General features: G+C 36.6%; 1 pseudogene; it reads left to right on the top strand.

Moving 5' to 3' along the window:
- Window positions 1–10,710: 10,710 nt before the first annotated feature.
- On the top strand, window positions 10,711–11,484 carry LOC124102691 (holocytochrome c-type synthase-like; annotated as a pseudogene).
- Window positions 11,485–11,783: the final 299 nt, after the last annotated feature.

The raw sequence follows: 11,783 nt of genomic DNA, 5'->3' as shown, positions 1-11,783 counted from the left end.
GATGCAAGGATTTATTTCTGGAGCCTCCATTTTTTTCCTTGGTCTATGTGTCTGTGTTCATGTCATACATTTTTGCTACTGTAGCTCTGTTGTATGTCTTGGAATCATGTATTGTGATGCCTCCAGGTTTGAATTTTTGGAATATTTTTTCTAGTTTTGTGAAGAATGTCATTAGTATTTTGGTGGTGATTACATTGAATCTGAGATTGCTTTGGGTGTGATGAACATTTTAACAATATTAATTCTTCCAATCCATGAACATGGGAAGTCTTTCTTCCCGTTAGTGTCTTCTTCATTTTCTTTATTTAGCATTTTAAAAATTTTATTGTAGAGATATTTCTGGATACTTTATTTTTTGTTGCTTTGTGAATGGGATTATTTTCATCATTTCTTTTTCATCTGATTAATTATAGGGGTATAGGAAAACCACTGAATTTTGTATGCTGATTTATTTTTATTTTTTTGGTACTGGGGATTGAATCTAGGGATGCTTTTACAGAGTATATCCCCAGTAATTTTTATGTTTTAGATATGGTCTCTCTAAATTCTTCAGGGTCTTCCTAAGTTGCTGAGGCTGACCTCAAACTGATAATTCTCCTTCCTCAGCCTGAACTGCTGGGATTATAGGAATGGACCACCACATCTGATTGTGTGTTGCTTTTGAACCATTGCACTTTACTGAATTCAGTTATTAGTCTTAAGAGTCTTTTGGTACAATCTTTAACTTTTTCTGTGCATAGAATCATTTAATCTGCACAGGGATAATTTGACTTTCTTCTTTCCTATTTATGATTTCTTTTATTTTTTTTTCCTAATTGCTTTGGATAAAATTTCTAGTAAAACACCGAATAAAAGCAATGAAAGTGGAACCCTTATCTTATTTCTGATCATAGAGGGAATGCTTTCAGTTTGCCCCCATTTAATATAATGTTGACTATGGTTTTACATACATAGCTTTTGTCATGTTGAGATACAATCATTCAGGGCTTTTATCATGAGTGGATGATGAATTATATCACATGGTTTTTCTGCATCTATTAAGTTGATCATATGATTTGTGTCTTTCATTCTTTCACTCTGTTTATGTGACACAGTACATTTATGGATTTGCATATGTTATCCTTGAAACCCTAAAATAAACACAACCTGGTCATATATGAATTTTTGATATGTTATTAAATTCTATTTGCTAGCATTTTTTGAGGATTTTTGCATATATATTCATCAGAGGTAATGGTCTATATTACTGCTGCTGCTGCTACTACTATTACTACTACTACTACTACTACTACTACTACTACTACTACTACCAAGGATTAAATCCAGGGGCACTTAACCACTAAGCCACATTCCCAGCCCCTTTTAATTTTTTTTTTTTAATTTTGAGACAGAATCTTGCTAAGTTGCTTAAAGCCTAGTTAAGTTGCTTAAATGAGTTTTTGAGGCTGGCCTTGAACTTGCAATCCTCCTTACTTAGCCTCTCACTGCTGAGATTACAGGCATGTTCCACCACACCTAACTTCTTTTCATTTTTATTATGTTCTTGTCAGGTTTTTGTAACAGAGTAATGCTGGCTTCCTAGAATGAATTTTGAAGGGTTTGCTTCCAATCAATTCTATGGACTATTTGAAGAAGCATTGATGTTAGTTATTCTTCAATAGTCTGATAAAATTCAACAGTTAGTCAACCCAGTCCTGAGCTTTTCTTTTCTGTGAGACTTTTTTTTATGATGGGTTCAATCCCATTACTTGTTGTTGGTATATGCAGGATTTTATACTCTCTTGGTTCAATATTAGTTATTCATGTGTCCATAAATTTGTTCATTTATTATAGAATTCCCAATTGGTTAGCATATAGTTTTTCAAAATAATTCAGAATGATTTTTTGAATTTTTGTAATATCAGTTGCAATGTTTACTTTTTTTTTAATTTCTTTTTTTTTAATTTTTTATTGTTGGCTGTTCAAAACATTACATAGTTCTTGATATATCATATTTCACACTTTGATTCAAGTGGGTTATGAGCTCCCATTTTTACCCCATATACAGATTGCAGAATCACATCAGTTACACATCCATTGATTTACATATTGCCATACAAGTGTCTGTTGTGTTCTGCTGCCTTTCCTATCCTCTACTATCCCCCCTCCCCTCCCCTCCCCTCCCCTCTTCTCTCTCTGCCCCCTCTGCTGACATTCATTTGTCCCCCTTGTATTATTTTTCCCTTTCCCCTCACTTCCTCTTGTATGTACTTTTGTATAACTCTGAGGGTCTCCTTCCATTTCCATGCAATTCCCCTTCTCTCTCCCTTTCCCTCCCACCTCTCATCCCTGTTTAATGTTAATCTTCTTCTCATGCTCTTCGTCCCTACTCTGTTCTTAGTTACTCTCCTTATATCAAAGAAGACATTTGGCATTTGTTTTTTAGGGATTGGCTAGCTTCACTTAGCATAATCTGCTCTAATGCCATCCATTTCCCTGTAAATTTTATGATTTTGTCATTTTTTAATGCAGAGTAATACTCCATTGTGTATAAATGCCACATTTTTTTAATCCATTCATCTATTGAAGGGCATCTAGGTTGGTTCCACAGTCTTGCTATTGTGAATTGTGCTGCTATGAACATCGATGTAGCAGTGTCCCTGTAGCATGCTCTTTTTAGGTCTTTAGGGAATAGACCAAGAAGGGGAATAGCTGGGTCAAATGGTGGCTCCATTCCCAGCTTTAACTCTAATTTTATTTACTTGGGTCTTCTCTGAATCCTGTATTTCCTCTCTCTTTTGCTTAGATATCTATTTTTTGGTTAGATTGGTAAATTTTATCTATCTTCTTAAACAGCTATTTGTTTCATTGATTCCTTACACCATAATTACTTTATATTCAATTTTATTTGTTTTTGCTCTAATTTTATTATTTATTTGTTTCTACTAATTTTGAATTTGGTTTATTCTTGCTTTTCTAAGATTGAGATGCATCATTAGGCCTTTTAATCTCTGTCTCTCTCTCTCTCTCTCTCTCTCTCTATATATATATATATATATGATTTGTATCTTTTATTTTATAAATATTATTATGTATATTATAGTATATATAATATTTTATATACAATGTTATATATTAAAATATATAATATATATTATTTTATATATTATTTCATTTTATATGTATTATATTTATATATCATTTCATTATATATAGAGAAATTCTCTCTATAAATATATGTGTGTATATATATATATATATATATATATATATATATATATATATATTAATAGCACTCATTGAAATAAACTTCCCTCTTACTACTGCTTTTTCTCTAGCCCATAGGATTTGGTATGTTGTGTTTCCATCTTCATTTGTTTCAAGAAATTTTAAAATTTTCCTTTTGACTTTCTCAACAATCTAACATTTGTTCAAAACTGTGTTGTTTATAGTTCTTATATTTGTATAATATCTAAAGTATATTTTGCTCTTGACTCTGGTTTCATACAGTTATAATTAGAAAAGATAGAGGATATTTCAACTATTTGAGAGTTTGTTAAGTCTTATTTTTTAGCCTATTATGTGACCTATTCTAGAGGAAGTTCAATGTACTGATGAAAAGAATGTGTTTTTGCACCTGTTGCATGGAATGTTCTGCAAATGTCTGTTAAGTTTATTTGATTTATAGTGTAGTTTAATTCTGTTTTTTTTTTCTTGTTGATTTTTTTTGTATGAATGTATACCCATTGGTGAGAGTGGAATACTAAATTCTAAAGATTTCAGTCCCAGGTATCAATTCTTATTACATGCTATTGTCTGGGGCATAGGTCAGGCTGACCATTGTTCTGGGTCAGAGTGACTTTGTGGTGACAGTTTTTCTAAGGTGGAGGGTATGTTTCAAAATGGGGTTTTCTAAGTTAACTTCTCCCTAGCATTTCTACCTTTATGTTTTTATTTCATAGAAAAAGGGGTGGTGGAATGAGGGTTGGGGTATTTCTTTCTCTTCAGCTACATCTCCTGGGAGGAGGCATCAGCAGAGGACTCTTGTGGGAATTGGTATTAAGCAGCTCTAATGGAGCAAAGCAGAAGGACGTTTTGGACTTTCTGGTAGTGGTGTTGATGGGCTTCTGCAAAAAATTAAATAAATGAATAAATAAATAAATAATAAATAGCCAAAACAGGGATGGCCCAATGATAAGGCCAACATTTAAAAGAGAATTGGGAAGGGGCTAGCCAAGAAAAGATAGCTGAGGAATAGTGGGGTAGAAACCAGTCCATGTTCTATGATGATGAGTAGTGATCAAATTTGGTATCATGGTCTCTTAATTTTTTATGCTGTCCCTCACCAAGTCAGACTAGTTAGTGTAAAGGCAGCAGGTCTCCTGTAGGATGGCACAAATGATATCTTTTTCTGTAGTTAATAGATCTAGTCCTCATCTGTTTTGGAGAGTAACTACTGTCAATGAATCTATTTGATAGACAAGTAGGTCAAATTCTTTAAGGCTATCTGCCATTTCTTTGGAAGTACTGCAAATGGGTGAGTAGAAACTCCTACTCTTGCTACTCCTGTGCCAATTGTTATAGCTATGCCCAGCCTACCAGAAGAGGGATAAGAGGAGAGAGAGCTCATTTTGGTTTGAGTAGGATGTATACTGGGATGGGTATGGGTCTCTGCTCAGTGGAATATAGAATAGGGGTGCAATAAAGGCCAAGGTACAGGTTCCTGTCCAGTTAGTGGATAGGCAGAAGATTCCCTGATTATAGTTGAGGCAGCCAGAGAGGTGATAGGAAATAACTTTTGCTGGCTGGAGGCAAGGACTTATAGGGAAATTTTATCAGGAGTCTGGTGGGTAGCAATGGTGGGATTGGAGATATCCCACAATGAGGATGACCATCTCAGTGTTGTCACTAACAGGGATATTAGAGGAAGAGGAAAATCTTCTGGATGGCATAAGAGGATAAAGGAGGCAGATGAATGTGGGGACCTATTGTAGTTATGGTTGGGATTAAAACGGACGAAGTCATCAAATTTGGTTAGGATGTCCCTGCCAAGAATAGGAGATGGGCATAGGTGTATGACTAGAAAGGAGTGTGATAATCCAGTGTAGAATAGGTTACAGTAAAGGACCTATCTGTTTAGGAGTGGTGAGGCTTCACCAATACCGACAATAGAGGTAGAGGAAATTTGGAGGGGACAAAAAAATTCTGGTAGCACTGAAAACTTGCCCCCATGTTCAATAAGAAAGAGATAGGCATCCAGCATGGTGGTGCACACCTGTAATCCCAGTGGCTTGGGAGGCTGAGGCAGGAGGATCTCATTCAAAGTCAGCCTCAGCAACATCAAGGCACTAAACAACTCAGTGAGACCCTGTATGTAAATGAAATACAAAATGGGGCTGGGAGGTGGTTCAGTGCCCTGAGTTGAATCCCTGGTACTAAAAAAAAAAAGAAAAGAAAGAAAGAGATAGGCTCACTAGATACTGACAACCTTACCCTGGGCTCTGATGAAGTGATGGCTGTGGAGGCAGGAGTCCAGGGGGCTTTCAGCCTTCTGTAGACAGACCATTCATTGCCAGGCCAAGGATGCTTGCTAGTCTTGTGTCCATGGACTTGTGGGAATTGGAAACAATTGAAGAAGAGGGAGAGGCTCTCTTAGTACATTCCAATTTCCAGGGTCCTCTTTGGTTGCAAAGAGGGCACAGTCCAGGTAGAAGTTTAGGGTTAGCACAGGCATTTGCCCAGTATCCCTGGTGGCCACACTTGAAGCAAGTGCCTAGAGATGTGGAGTGTGACCTAGATCCTGCTTGTGGGGTCTTTTGGGCCCTTGTCTGAGTACGACTGCCAACATCTGGAATTTAGCAGAATCTCATTTGAGTTTTTGTGGTTTTTGTTCTTCCTCCCTATTGTTGTAGACTTTGAAGGCCAGTTTTACACATTCACATTGAGGAGTCTATGGTTGTTCACCAGCTTTTAGAGGTATATTTTTCCCCCCTGACATCTGGGGCAGATTGGGAGATGAAATGTAAATAAAGATGAAATCTGCCCCTTTCTGACTCAGGGTTAAGGTTGGTATATTTAGTCATAGCCTCTGAGTGACGGTAGAGAAAGAGAGCAGGACTTTCATCACTGCCTAAATTAATTCCTTTAATCTTTTCATATTTGACCATCTTTAAGGCAACCTTTTCCATTCCTTCCAGAAAGCAAGTAATTAGCTTGGTCTAGCTTGGTCCTGTCAGCGGAAGTGGGCTGATAATTCCAATTGGGGTCAATACAGGGAACTTGTGTGACACTGATGGGATTATTGGTCAAATTTTGATGGTGAAAGGTGTCTGTGTGAGCCTCAGGTGCCAACCAAATATGATCCCTATCCTCAGGGGAAAGACAAGAGGAAATAATGACATAAACATCATGCCAGGTGAGGTCAGAGGACTGGGTAATGTGTAGGAATTCTTTCTGAAAGGTAGAGGGGTCTGAGGTAAAAGCACTTAAACATTTTCCTATGTGTAAGGGAAAATAGGACATGAACACATATGATGTTTCAGCACCTGCCATCTTGTGGAGAGGAAGGACCTTGGAGGAAGCAGAAGGTGTTGTGGGAGAAGGGGTGCAGAAGTAAGTGTGGGGTGGAGAGGGAAGGGGAGGTAGGTGAGGAGGAGCATGAGAAAGAGGTTGATCATGAGGATGAGAGGGAGGAGGTTCATCTGTGAGGTCAAAATCAGAGGGGTTTTGCAAATACCTTGAGGGGGTGTTTTCATTGAGAAGAATGTGAAAATTTGAGCAGTTTCGGCAGAGAGAAGGTCTAGAGGGGTGGTATCAGGCCTGAAGCAGAGGCCTGAATCTAAAGGAACTGAGATCCTTTTCCATTGAATTGGAGAAAGCTTCAAGATATTGGAGAATTTGACATTCAAATCTGCCACTGTCAGGCCAGCAACTGTCCTTGTCCAGCTTCAATTGGGGCCGGGCAGTGTTATAGAACATCAGCCTTTTAAATTTGAATAGAGACCCTGGGTCTGAATTGAGGAGACATCCCAAAGGGGTGTTTCATGGAGGGCTTTAAGGAGCCTGGCCCATTCTGGACAAAAAGATTGAGGAGGGTCCTCAAGGACTCCAACAGAGAGAAAAGCCAAAATCAAGGGGTATCCCCACAAGAATTTTGGTTTTGCTAAGGTTGTTCCAGAAAAGGCCAATAGAATGACAAGTGGTCCTTTAGTGTCCCAAAGAAAGAATGTTGTTGCCACCCAGTGATGGGTTTTTCTCATCTATATCTGTGATTTGTCAGAAGAACAATATCCAAGGATAGAGAAACTGAGATATGGATTCCAGGAATCCAGGGTATCTGTAGGGGGTCACTTACCCAGTAGGCAATGGCCGGTGGTGGATGAGAAGTCCAGCAATGTGAGTGGTCCCTATTGGAGCCACTGAAGGGACAGGAGGGAGTATGAGAAAGAAAAAGAAAGAGAAACAGGGTGGAGGTCAAGACAAGGCCTGTGGTGACACTGATCCCAGGCTTTGGCCCCCAAAATGTAAGAAAAGAACTGAAGGAAGGAACTAGAGAGAGGAGAGGCAACCATCCCATCCACTGCCACCTCAACAGTTAACACCCTATGGCAAAGAGGACTATGAACATATCCTGTTTTATTGGAACAAAAAATATAGAAAAATAATAAATATGTAAATGTGTCTATTGAGACTGCATATTATAAAATGTTTAATGAAGGTTGTCACTGCATGAAGAAAACACTGGAGTTATATTTTTTCCTTTGTCCCTAATAACTCTTAGCTAATTCAGGGGTGAGTGGGACAGTATCCATTATTAATGACACAGTTCCAGAAGCAGCCATTTCAAATGCCATAGACATTTGAATTAACATTTCTTCCCTTTCCATAATTACTTAATTATTATCAATTAACAGCATGACATAAGCATATGGTGGCTTCCCATCTGCTCCTTTCTTCCTCTCAATTTGTTATTGCCATTAATTTAGTTGACGGTGACACTGTTTAACCAAATTAAACCAATTAATAAGAGTCTACTGGGTCAAGGCCTTTCCTTTTGCATCTCATGCTTGTTTATCAGTAGCTGTCTTCCCCAATATAATAAAATTTAAGTAGAATAAAACATTTGGAGAAATTGTAAACATTTTGGTGAAAGCTATATTTGAAGATTTGTAATTTATGTCAAAATTCCTAGTTTTGGAAAGTAATACTTCTTTGAGTACACCAAACATCCATGTATTCTTTCCCTTGAGGATTCTCAAGTTTTATTTTATAGAAGTAAAAAGTAATTCCTCAGCATGGATATAAATTTTGTCTTAAGACGTTTATAGATATTCCTTTAAAATTGTATTGTTGTATTATAATTACGGTGGGGTTCATTAAGCCATATTTGTAAATTCACATAACAATTTAATCAATCTCAATCCCTAGTACCTTCCTTGTTCCTATTCTCCCCCCTCCTCTGATCTGTTTACTTTATTCTCCCTTCTATAATTATTACTTTAATTGGTATATGTAATATATACACATCCATGTATATACTCATACAGTGACACAGCATAATTTAGGAGATTTTATTCCCCAGGACTTTCCCATGTCTTCCCCTCCTCTCTCGCTCTTGGTCCCCTTCTTCTATGCTATTGGTCTTCCTTTTTTATTCTTTCTTTCTTTAGCTTCTGCATATGAGAGAAAACATTCAATACCATACTTGCTGAGTCTGGATTATTTCACTTAGCGTTATCTTCACTTCCATAAATTTACTAGCAAATGCCACAATTTTATTCTTTATGACTGAGTAAAACTCCACTGTGTATGTATACTGCATTGTCTTTATTCAGTTACCTGTTGACAAGCATCTATACTGGTTCCATAACTTAGCTGTTGTGAATTGTGCTGCTATAAACATTGATATGCGTGCATCAGTATAGTATGCTATATATTTTGGAAAAAAACTAAGAGTTGAATAGCTGTGTCATATAATTATTCTATTCTCAGTTTTTTGAGAGATCTCCATAATGCTTTAAAATTTTTTCATTTAAATTAGAGACTGTTGAAGTAAATTGTATAAGTATACCCAGCAATATATTATCTCAAAAACAACAAAGGAAATTAAAAAATATGTATCTTGAAAATGAAAGAATAAAAATTATCCTTATTCTCTAATGAAAGGATTGTCTATGGATAAAGTTTCAAAAGAATCTACAAAAAAATCTCCTTGAATTGATAAGTAGTAGAGTAAATTCATAGAGCACAAGGTAAATGTGCAGAAGTCAATTTTTTACTACACTAGAAAGGAAAAATTGAAATTTTAAACTAAGAAAATATAATTTAAAATAGGATAAAAACTATTATAGTACTAAGGTATAAAAAACTAGGGTACTCAGTTATACACCTAACAAAAATATATATAGGAATCATGAAATCTATAAAGCACTTATAAAAAGAATATATAATAAAAAGAAAGATAATACATGTTTCTGTATTGAAAGACACAATAAAATTATCATGTTACTACTTTCCAACTTAGTCTATGAGGAATTACAATTAAAATCCCAGCCATTTATTTTGTAGATACTTAAAACTGATTCCAAAATTGGTATGTAAAGAAGAAAGACCCAGAATATACTGGACAATACTGAAGGGCAACCAAGTTGGAGGAATCACACTTTCCAATTTCAAGACTTACTTAAAAATTACAGTGATTCTGACAGTGTGATATTGATGAAATGACAAATACATGGATAAATGAAATGAAATAGAAAGCCAAGAAAAGGCAAACACAAATATAGTTACCTTATAGTTAACAAAGGAGCAAAGGAGACTTAAAGGAGAAAGGGTAGTCTTTTGAATAAATGCCATATGTACAAATGGGCATCCATATGCAGAAACATGAACATAGACATAAAGTTTACATCTCTCACAAAATTAAATAAAAATGGAATACAAATCTAAATTTTTTAAAAAATTACATATCTTCTTGAGGAAATAAGCAGAAAAAATCTAATTGATTTTGAATGTGGTAATGGGTTTTTGATTGGAAACAAACTCTGGGGGAGAAATCATAAGTTGAATATTATTTAAATGAAAAATGTGTGCTTCTGATAAGAAGTCTACTATGATTCTTATTCCTCACTAGGTAAGGTTTTCTTAACCTTTGGCTTTTCTATTTCTGTTTGATTTTCTGTAAAGTGTGTATGTGTGTGTGTGTGTGTGTGTGTGTGTGTGTGTTGGCTGTTATCCTTTGTGGTGTTTTCCATTATTTTTCTTTTATTTTTAAATTTCTCAGCTATTTTTTTGTTTCATGTACTTTTTCTGCTCTGCTTTCTCTATTTTTTTCATTATAATGCCTTTGGAACTGTTCCAAAATTCATAGATGTTTTGCTCTGATATATATATTTTTAATTCTTTTCCCTTTGCATTTTAGTTTGGGAAGTTTCTACTCACTTTTATAAATTAACTGGTAATTTTTTTATACATATTGTGTCTAGAGACAAGTCTTTCAAAGGCATTTTTCTTTTTTGTTACTTTGGGTTTCTTTTTATTATTTGCAAGCATTTAAAAAAAAAATTAGTAGGGCACAGCAGTGACCTAGTGAGAGGAAGGCAGGGACACTAACAGATCCCTGTCCTTGGGGCTTAGGTTGGAGATTAGAGGTGGGGCCAACAGCCTGGACAAGCCTGGGAAAGGAAGCAGCTGGAAATTTAAAATTGTTCAAAGTCAACATTGCTTCCAATCATGGGTTTGTCAGCCTTTACTCCTGCTGTTCCAGTCAGACCTCAAATGCTTCAGATCATCAGATAGTATCACAACCTTCAGGATGCCCAGTGCATGAAAGGAAAATGAAAGGCTGTCTGGTGTGAGCAGAACCCTCTGGTCCAACCTGTGAGAGCAAAACATGCTCTGTGCCTGCCCACCAAGAGGAGTATGTGGAGTGTTCCATTACAGGCACTGCTGCTAAGAATGAGAGCCTGGATCCTTCAAATCTGATCCTACCACCTAATCAAGCACCAGGGCCAGATCAGCCCTCTGGGTTGTCTACCATCATAGAGGAGTCATCTATTCGATAAGCAGGTTCAGAGAAAAAAGTGTTTTATCCTTCCAAACAGATGTTCTGGAATGCAATGTTAAGGAAAGGGTGGAAGTGGAAAGACAGGATATTAGTGAGAAAATATGTATAATGTCATTGGAATTCACAATCAGAACAATGAACAGGCTTGGAAGGAGATTGTCCTTGTGGTTTATCATTGATCTCATTTGGAGGGAAAGCAAAAGAATATTTACCAAGGGCAAGAATTCGTTCCTGGGTGGGGTGTGAGTTGCCTCTCACAGGCACGATTGGATCATCAACCATGGTGGCACAGAAGTTAGATTGTGTGATAGATTACTACAGTGATGGCAAAGTCAATGAGGACTACCAGTTCCCCATCCTGGACGTCCACCCAGTCCCCCCACCTTTGGATTCACTTTCAGCTGTATCTGGACAGAATGGAGGTTGCTTGGTGGCACTAGACATCCTAACCACTGTTTTGTTTGTTATGCAAAGTATAATTTTTTTTTCCTGAGGGATGTATTAAACTATTTTCCCAAACTGAATTCCCCTCATGATGTATTGGGAACTTCAAGTGGGTAATGAGGCTTCATCCTCCAATTAGCAAAGGACACCATCCTCCATTCAGTTTTGAGCTGCTTTTTGCCTTGTATTTTTTAGCAGATCGTTTCCATTTTTTTTTCCATTGGGTTTAAGCAGGAAGCAGTCCCTCAGTTTTGCCTTTAGCTGCAATATTGGCTGTGTATTTCATCTAGAAAAG

Source organism: Marmota monax, unplaced genomic scaffold (genome assembly GCF_021218885.2).
Source record: "Marmota monax isolate L192 unplaced genomic scaffold, Marmota_monax_Labrador192_F-V1.1 WCK01_AAM20220418_F8-fsc00002, whole genome shotgun sequence".
NCBI lineage: Eukaryota > Metazoa > Chordata > Mammalia > Rodentia > Sciuridae > Marmota > Marmota monax.
This window is presented reverse-complemented; position numbering and strand designations above follow the sequence as displayed.